This window comes from Eucalyptus grandis, chromosome 3, assembly GCF_016545825.1.
Source record: "Eucalyptus grandis isolate ANBG69807.140 chromosome 3, ASM1654582v1, whole genome shotgun sequence".
NCBI lineage: Eukaryota > Viridiplantae > Streptophyta > Magnoliopsida > Myrtales > Myrtaceae > Eucalyptus > Eucalyptus grandis.
The window spans coordinates 31,140,132-31,149,280 of NC_052614.1; the positions used below are offsets into that span (position 1 = coordinate 31,140,132).

Here is a 9,149-nt window from a genome sequence, read left to right on the forward strand (position 1 = left end):
CTATCCCATGGTCAACGCTCCTTATCACTCCAATCTTCAACTTAGCTCTGATACCACTTAAACAGGATGTCACGCCCCGATCCTCAGGCACGCACACATCCGTCTCACTTGGTCGATTTTATAATGCGATATCCCAGGACAATGTATCGCCGACCCTTTCATTTTTAAGCACATGCGGAAGCAGTTAAAATCCCCAGACAATAAAACGATGGGATAGAAAAGCGGGGTCATATTTTTCATATTGAAATTTATAACCAAACTTTTGTACATGACATCCACTAAAGAACTTCATAACTATTCACATCAATTGGAGTTCACAAAAGAAGATGAAATCTCAATCCCTTCAGTCATACTCAAAATCTCTCTCGGTATTATCTTCTTCTTCCAAAAGTCCTTCTACTCAGGTTTCACCTCCGAGTTCTCCTTCTCAAATTCCTCCTCAGCTCCTCAACGGGGTCCTGAAATGTTTTTCCCCAAACTGGGATGAGACTACGTCTCAGCGAGTTCTACCCCACTAAGCCCAATTAGTAAACTATTATACTATAGGCTGCCTATACACGCATAGGGCGAGAAGACGTACCTTGGCCTCATATCCCACCTGCGAGTTAGTACAATTCATAATAGGCACCCAAGTAATCAGATCACTTATCGAAGCATCGATCAAATCGACCTAGTCGATTATATGCCAGGAAGACCATTCATGATCACCTCCATTCAATCATTCAATTCACAACATCCAACCAAGGCAATGAATCACATCAAGTCACACTCAGATCGAATAATCGATCAATCGACCTAGTCGATTACAAGTCAATCAGACCATCTCATGGTCATTTCCAATCAATCTGCCCATTCACAACATCAGATCAAGCAATGATCAACCGACCTAGTCGATTACATATCAACAAGACCACTTCCGGTCATTTCAACTATTCCAATTCAATTCCCAATTATGAATCACGGTCCTTAGGACACAACTTAATTATAGGTGGTAATCACAGGCCCCACCGAGCAATTTTCTTAGATTTAGTGGCATCACGGTCCCACTCGGCAACTTTTAATGTGTAGTGGCATCACGGCCCCACTCGGCAATGTTATATGTAGTGGCATCACGGCCCCACTCGGCAATGTCATATGTAGTGGCATCACGGCCCCACTCGGCAATGTCATATGTAGTGGCATCACGGCCCCACTCGGCAACTTTCAATATGTAGTGGCATCACGGCCCCACTCGGCAATGTCATATGTAGTGGTATCACGGCCCCACTCGGCAACTTTTTCAATATATTGGCATTATCAACCGATGCCCGGTTATTCTTCAAGTAATAACCAAAGATTATTCAATTTAGGAATAAATCCTAAAATCACTAATAAATCAATTTCTCACAAATTAAGCCTCGAATAAATAAACGAACCACACCATGACAATCGCATGAAATTCCGGTCATCGGCCATCTCAAACTTAATTTCCGAAAAATAAATAAATAATTAATTAATTTCTAGAATTAAATAATTAATATTAAAACTCAATTTAGCCCAAAATAAAGCCCGATTAAATAAACGGACTTCACCACGGTCATCAGCACAATATTCCGGTTCCAGACCATCTCAGTTGAATTTTCGGAAAATAAATAATTATTTAATTTAATTTCGAAAATTAATATTTAAATGCCAAAAATCCCACTTAGGCCCGAATCGCCAAATTGAAGCCCGATTCGGGATCGGAAAATTCCCGAGATGCTTCCAACAATTAGTAGACCACGTCTACTTGCTAATTGCGCAATCAATTTATCTAAATCGCATCACAATTGACTAATAATTGCTAATTTATTCTAATCTAACAACCTAAACATAATTAATTAAAACTAAACCAACCTAAAGCATAATTAGCCAACTAATTCAGGATTAGTGAGATTACTCACCAATTCGCGCGCAAATCGGATCAATCCGACGGCGGCGACGCGAGGAACGATTGTTCCCAAAGCGGGCCTCGGGTTCGGGGCCGGGAAACGACCCAAAACGAGCCCGAACCAGCTAGAAACCCATTTCCTGCACTCTCTGTGCGCGGCTGGTTAAGGGCGAATGAGGGCGGATCCGGAGCTGGGTTGGGTCGGAAATGGACGGAGGGGCCGAACCAAACCAAGGCGAGGCTTCACGGTGGCCGGAGGAGGGGTGGACGGCTCCGGCGGAGCTCCACCAGATCTGAAACTTCGCTGAAACAGAGGGCTGAGCGAGGGAGAGGCCGAGGCAGACAGAGCACGGGACGGCGAACGGCGAGGCGACGCGGGCCGAGAACGGCGAGGCGGCGTGCGGCGCGACTGCAGCTCCTTCAAGCAACGCCGATCGTTGCTTCTGCTCCTGCTGGTCGGTTCTGTTCGAACCAGAGGAAGGAGAGAGGGCGGAGATGCGCGGACGACCGTGGAGCAGCTGCGGCGGCTCCGACTTCGGTGGGCAACGACGGCGGCGAGAAGCGGCGACGGGCGGAGCTTCTTCGGCTTCTTCGGCTTCCATGGTGCCGAGCCACCGAAGAGAAGAGGAAGAAAGGGGGGAATCCGTCGACGGAGGAGAAGAGAAGGGAGGAAGAAAACTCAATTTTTCCTTTCTTTTCTCTCACTCTCTCTCTCTCTCTTAGGTCAGCCGAACCAGCTGTCTTCCACTCTCTTTTCCTTGCCAAAAATGCCCCTTCTAGAAGCTTTAGATAGGCCAAAATGTGGGGGTAGAGGTGGCATACGAATTTTGCTAGGTTTTCTTTCCAATTGAGCCTTAATTCCTCTTGAATTAAATCAAATTGGCCCCCATTAATTTATCCAACACCTCATCATTCCAATTGGTATTTTTCCCTTACCAATGTAGCCCACTTGCATCCCCATTTCACAATCTATGGCTTCAATTGAACGAAAATGGCCCTATTTATCCAGTAGAAATTAAAACCCAAAATTTTGGATGTCACAGTTTAGTATTTCAATTGTTGATGTAAATACTACAAGAGAGGAGGAGCCATTGAAGGAGCCATTAAACCGGTGAGCTCTCTGGGCCCGGTCTTTGAAGAGTTCAAAGATTGAAGAAAAAGTGAAGAGCAGGTCCATATTATTAAAACATTAAAATGGTTAAATGGGTCTCTTTGGCTCGAGACCCATTGAACCATAATTCCATGATCACCACATAGGATAGATGTTTATGTGATATCTATTTATTTATTGTGTTTATGGTATCGTGCATGTTAAACCGGTTAATGTGCAAAGTGAGACCATTAATAACGACCCAAATCTCCTTACAAAGAATATTAAGTCGAAACGGGTTTTGGACTCGAGGCCTTCCATCGTCGTGGTTTGATCCAATATTATAGTGGTTAACTAACCGGTTATGGATACATAGGGGTTAATTACCATTTATAATATTGGACCACTCCATTATGCATATGATGCTTTGTGGGGTTGGAGCCAAATGATTTCTAATAACTGTCGAGTCGGGGAATCATTTGTGTTTTCAATTCTTGCATGAGACGATGGGCTAGACTTAACTATGATCATGATGCCAATAACTGTTAGGTGAGGCTTTCATGGTCTAGAGGCCGAAGTTATGATTGGGACTCGCATATGATGCGTTGAACAAGCTAGTTCACTCACTAAGTTCATAGGACACCAATAACTGTTAGGTGAGGTGAACTTTGGGCTAGTGGGACTCCAATCCCCACTAGTAATCTTTACCCAACAAAGATTACCGCTTCCCATCTTAAGGAGTATGAGATTCGAATATAAATTTAGTGGGAGGATCTATTTCATTTAAAGGCCAAAATGAAATAGTTACTTTGAAAGATACAATGGCTAACAATTTATTTTCTGCAACAGATATATTATTATTCTGAAAATGGTGACCACAAACCCACTCGCTTCTATACTTGACAAGAATTGTTTGACTGGACCCAATTTCACTGACTGGGTGAGGAATTTGAGAATTGTTCTCAATTCAGAAAAAATTAGGTATGTGCTTGATGAAAATATGCCAGCCTCCTTTCCCGAGGGTGGGACCCAAGAGGAACGTGTCACTTATGATAAGTGGCATGATGATGACTTAAAAGTTAGGTCATATATGCTTGCTTCGATGAATAATGAATTACAAAAGAAGTATGAATCTATGGAAGTTGCTAGGTCGATCATTTTACATTTAAAGGAATACTTTGATGAGAATGGTCGAACCTCTAGATATGAGATATCTAAGGCATTGTACCGTATGAGGATGGCTGAAGGATCATCAGTTAATGATCATGCTTTGAAAATGATCTGGCACATTGAAGAATTGGCTATGCTGAATCTCGTTATGGACAATGAGTTAGCTATGGATTTGATCCTCTAATCTTTACCCGATTCCTTCTCTGGTTTTGTCCAAAACTTCCACATGCATAAGATGGAGAAAACTCTTGCTGAGTTACATAGCATGCTGGTAGTTTATGAGAAGGAAATGCATAACACGAGGCCAAATCTAGTGGCTATGGCTAAGGCTTCTTCTTCAAGGGGTAAGACTATTTTAAAGAAGAATAAATGGAAGAGGCCTGCCAAACTTGTTGTGCAACCAAAACCCAATATTGATAAAGGGAAATGTCATTACTGTGGTGTCAAAGGGCACTGGAGGAGGAACTGTAGGAGGTACCTCGCGAGCTTGAAGGTCAAGCCCAAGAACCAACCTTATGAAGGTATGGTGTCTATGCTTATTGAAACTAATCTTATGGTTAGTGCTGAATCCAGCTCATGGGTTCTAGATTCTGCTGCAACTTCACATATTTGTATGTCTTTGCAGAATCTGGAAATAAGCGAGGATGCTAGGGCGAAATGAGATTGTCCTGACGTTTGCCAATGGAGCAAGAGTTGCTGCATTAGCTATAGGGACTTTTCATTTATGTTTGCCTTCTGGACATGTATTGGTTTTAAAGAACTGTTTGCATTATAAGAATGCTGTTAGGAACATCATCTCTATACCTCGTTTGGGTAAAGAGAATTATGAATTTTCTTTTGCTGATGATGTATGTTCTATTTATCATAATAGAATATGTGTTGGTTCTAGCTTATTAACCAACAATCTTTATACCATTACAATGTCCGGTAATGCGATTACCAATGTCAATAAGTAAAATAGAATTGATATAAATGCCATAACTAATAAACGCCCTAGAGACGGTCCAAATAAAAAGTATGTTTGGCATATCCGATTAGGTCATATTGGAGAAGACAGAATTAACAAGTTGAGTAATGATGGATACATTGATCCTTCAAATTTTGAGTCATACTCAACTTGTGAGGCTTGTCTTCTAGGAAAAATGACCAAAGCGCCTTTTGTGGGACAAAGTGCACGAGCTGCTGACATATTAGGATTAATACATACAGATGTATGTGGACCAATTAGTGAAACTGCTAGAGGTGGCTATAATTACTTCATTACCTTCACCGATGATCAGTCACGGTATGGTTATTTATACCTTATGAAGTATACTCTGAATCCTTTGAAAAGTTCAAGGAATTCAAGGCTGAAGTTGAGAAAAAAACAGGAAAATGTATTAAGGCTCTTCGATCAGATCGATGAGGTGAATACCTTAGTACTGAATTCCTAGACTTTCTTAAAGAGAATGGCATTTTATCACAATGGACACCTCCTGGAACTCCAGAACATAATGGTGTATCTCGAACGAAGAAATCGTACTTTATTAGATATGGTACGATCTATGATGAGTTACACCGATTTGCCAATATCCCTTTGGGGATATGCCCTTGAGACAGCTGTATATATACTGAATAGAGTGCCATCCAAATCTGTTCCAACTACGCCCTATGAGATATGGCATAGTAGGAAACCTAGTCTTAATTATATTAAGATTTGGGGTTGTCCAGCTTTTGTGAAAAAGCTGAAAATGGAAAAATTGGAGGCAAGATCTGAACAAGGTCGCTTCTTTGGATATCAAAAGGAAACTCTTGGATATTATTTCTATTTTCATTCAGACCAAAGAATTTTGGTATGCAAGCACGCTTCTTTTTTGGAGAATCAGTTCATCCAAGAAAGTGGTGCTGGGCGGAAAATAGTCTTACAAGAAGAAAATAATGAAGTACCAAACAACCGAGTTCAGATACCAATCTCTCGGTTCGGGGAGCTTCGATACACAACCTCTTAGGAGAAGTGCGAGAACGTCTCGCCCACCTGCTCGTTATAGACACTCGGTTGATCATATTGAACCATTATTCATTGTGAATGATAGTGATCAACCCGGTGATCCTAAAACCTATGAGTAGGCCATGTTGGACATCGATTCTGGTAAATGGCTAGAAGCCATGAAATCCGAAATGGATTCAATGTATTCCAATGAGGTCTGGACCTTGAATGACCTGCCTGATGGTATTATACCAATTGGCTGTAAATGGATATTCAAGAGGAAGATAAATGTTGAAGGTCAAATTGGAACTTACAAAGCACGGCTGGTGGCGAAAGGATATCGTCAAAAAGAAGGAATTGATTATGACGAAACTTTCTCACCTGTGGCCATGCTAAAATCCATTCGGATTATGTTGGCTATAGCCGCACACCTTGATTATGAGATATTCCAGATGGATGTCAAAACGGCTTTTCTAAATGGTTTTCTTGATGAGGACATCTATATGGAACAGCCACAGGGTTTTGAATCCAATAGTGAAAAACGGAAGGTGTGTAAGCTTAAGAGAATCCATTTATGGACTCAAACAAGCCTCCAGAAGTTGGAATATCCATTTTGATGAGGTAGTCAAATCGTTTGGCTTCATCAAAAATCCGGATGAACCTTGTGTATATAAGAAGATCAGTGGGAGTGCAATTGCATTTCTGGTTTTGTATGTCGATGATATACTTTTGATTAGAAATGATGTACCAATGATATCATCGATAAAACTATTCTTGTCACAGAAATTCTCCATGAAAGATTTAGGAGAGGCAACCTACATTTTAGGTATCAAGATCTATAGAGATAGATCAAGACGATTGATTGGCCTCTCACAATCTACGTACATAGACAAAGTGTTAACACGGTTTAACATGCAATGTTCCAAGAGAGGATTATTGCCTTTTAGGCAAGGGATCCGTCTTTCTAAGGAGATGTGTCCCAACACTTCTGAAGAAAGAGAGCGGATGGCAAAGATACCATATGCATCCGCCATTGGAAGCATAATGTATGCTATGCTATGTACTAGACCTGATATTGCGCATGCTGTAAGTATTACTAGCAGATATCAGTCTGATCCAAGAGAAGAGCACTGGATAGCAGTCAAGAATATTCTTAAGTACTTGCGAAGGACTAAAGATTTATTCTTGATATATGGAGAAGGAGAGTTTAAAGTTGTAGCTTATACTGATTCTGATTTTCAATCGGATCCTAATGATTATAAGTCTACGTCTGGGTTTGTCTTTACATTCAATGGTGGTGCAGTTAGTTGGAAAAGTTCCAAACAAAGTATAACTGCCGATTCCACCACTGAGGCAGAGTATGTAGCTGCTTCTGAAGCAGCAAAGGAAGCCGCTTGGATGAAGAAGTTTATTTATGAACTTGGAGTGGTTCCTTCGATTGAGCAACCGATTATATTGTTTTGTGACAACAATGAGGCTATAGCTCAAGCTAAGGAACCAAGGTCTCACCAAAAGTCCAAGCACACCGAGAGACGCTTCCATCTCATCAGATAAATTGTTGGGAGAGGTGATATCACCTTGCAGAAAATTGCCTCAGTAGAAAACGTGGCAGATCCCTTCACTAAGGCCTTACCTCAGTCTTCTTTTGAAAGACATATTGACAAAATGAGTTTGAGGTACCAGACAAGTTGGCTTTAGTGCAAGTGGGAGATTGTTGGATGTATGCCCTAAAGCTACTATGTAATGGTTACATATTAGGGATTTCGGTTGTACTTTTATTATTACTATTTAATTAATGGCAATGGCGTATTTATTCATTTGTCCAATTATTTTATATTGATGAATGATTCCATAAGATCAGTTGCAACTAGACCTATCCTTGAGACGTCTAGAATATATGTGACGGGTTCATGGTTAGATTGAATCTTTAAATCGTTCCCGGTCGATGGATTATTAAGTGGATATTAATAATCCTGTTGAGACTGGTGTGTTCTTAACTTCGCCATTAAGTATTGGATACTTAAGGGAATGATGAGTCACATGTCATTGGGTATTATGATGCCTGAGTTAGAACACAGGTGTTTGTATTAGACAAATTCACTGAACGTGACGCATATGGAACGATTAGCGACATGGAAGCTTTTAGCATGGTCAATGTCTAATTGTTCATGCTTTGGTCTTGTGTAAATAATCCTTAGACCTGAGGCATAGTGTTAACTTGTGTATTGAACAACTATGGTTCACGAGTGCACATAATGCCGGGTCGTTGATGTTGGGATATAATACGCGGAAACGACAGGATCTTGCAATTACGTCAACGCGAAATCGCCAGAAAAATAAACGAGAAAAATAAGGACACCAGAAATTTACGTGGTTCGGTCCGAGTATCGGTACCTACGTCCACGGGGAGAGCCAGCTGCAAATAATCCACTAAAATCGGAGAATCAGAGTTTATAATCGCTCAATCGCTCAAGTGTTTCCTGCACCTAAATTTAACCCCAACCCCTAAGTGTATAAATAACAACTCGCTTGGGTATAAACTCACGGCACAAAATTACCGCGCATTCAAAGCTCAAACGAAACGCTCTACGTACGTCAAACAAGAACAGCGTCTTCACGTACGTATCCTCTTCGTAGGGCTTCAGCAAACGGCATGGACGTGCGGCTCCTTGCTTCGTAGGTCTTCGGCGTGCGTCTTTTTCTCGTAAGGTTCTTCAGCCGCGCGCCTTACAAAAAAAATACATCTTCTGTTATATATGTGTGTGCCCAGGTCAAAAGTTTGACCTAGGCCCACCTACTTCAATTTCTTGGGCAGGGACTTCTCGCCATAAGGAATTCGTCACGCGCAGGGACTTCTCGCCATAAGGAATTCGGCAGTGCAAGGATTCAAAAGAAATAGGAAACCTGGGCCCACCGTGGATAACATCTTTTAGCGACAATTCCGAAAGAAGGAATTTGTATACCGTGTGCCCATTTATTTATTTTATATTTCCTCTTTTCCAGCGAAAACTCGA

General features: G+C 41.3%; 1 long non-coding RNA gene across 1 annotated transcript; it reads right to left on the bottom strand.

Moving 5' to 3' along the window:
* Positions 1-224: 224 nt before the first annotated feature.
* On the bottom strand, positions 225-2,589 carry LOC120291405. The gene is made up of 2 exons (XR_005549425.1): positions 1,923-2,589; positions 225-458 (listed from the first exon to the last, which is right to left on the bottom strand). It is a non-coding gene; the product is annotated as an uncharacterized LOC120291405 (long non-coding RNA).
* Between the last annotated feature and the right edge of the window lie 6,560 nt (positions 2,590-9,149).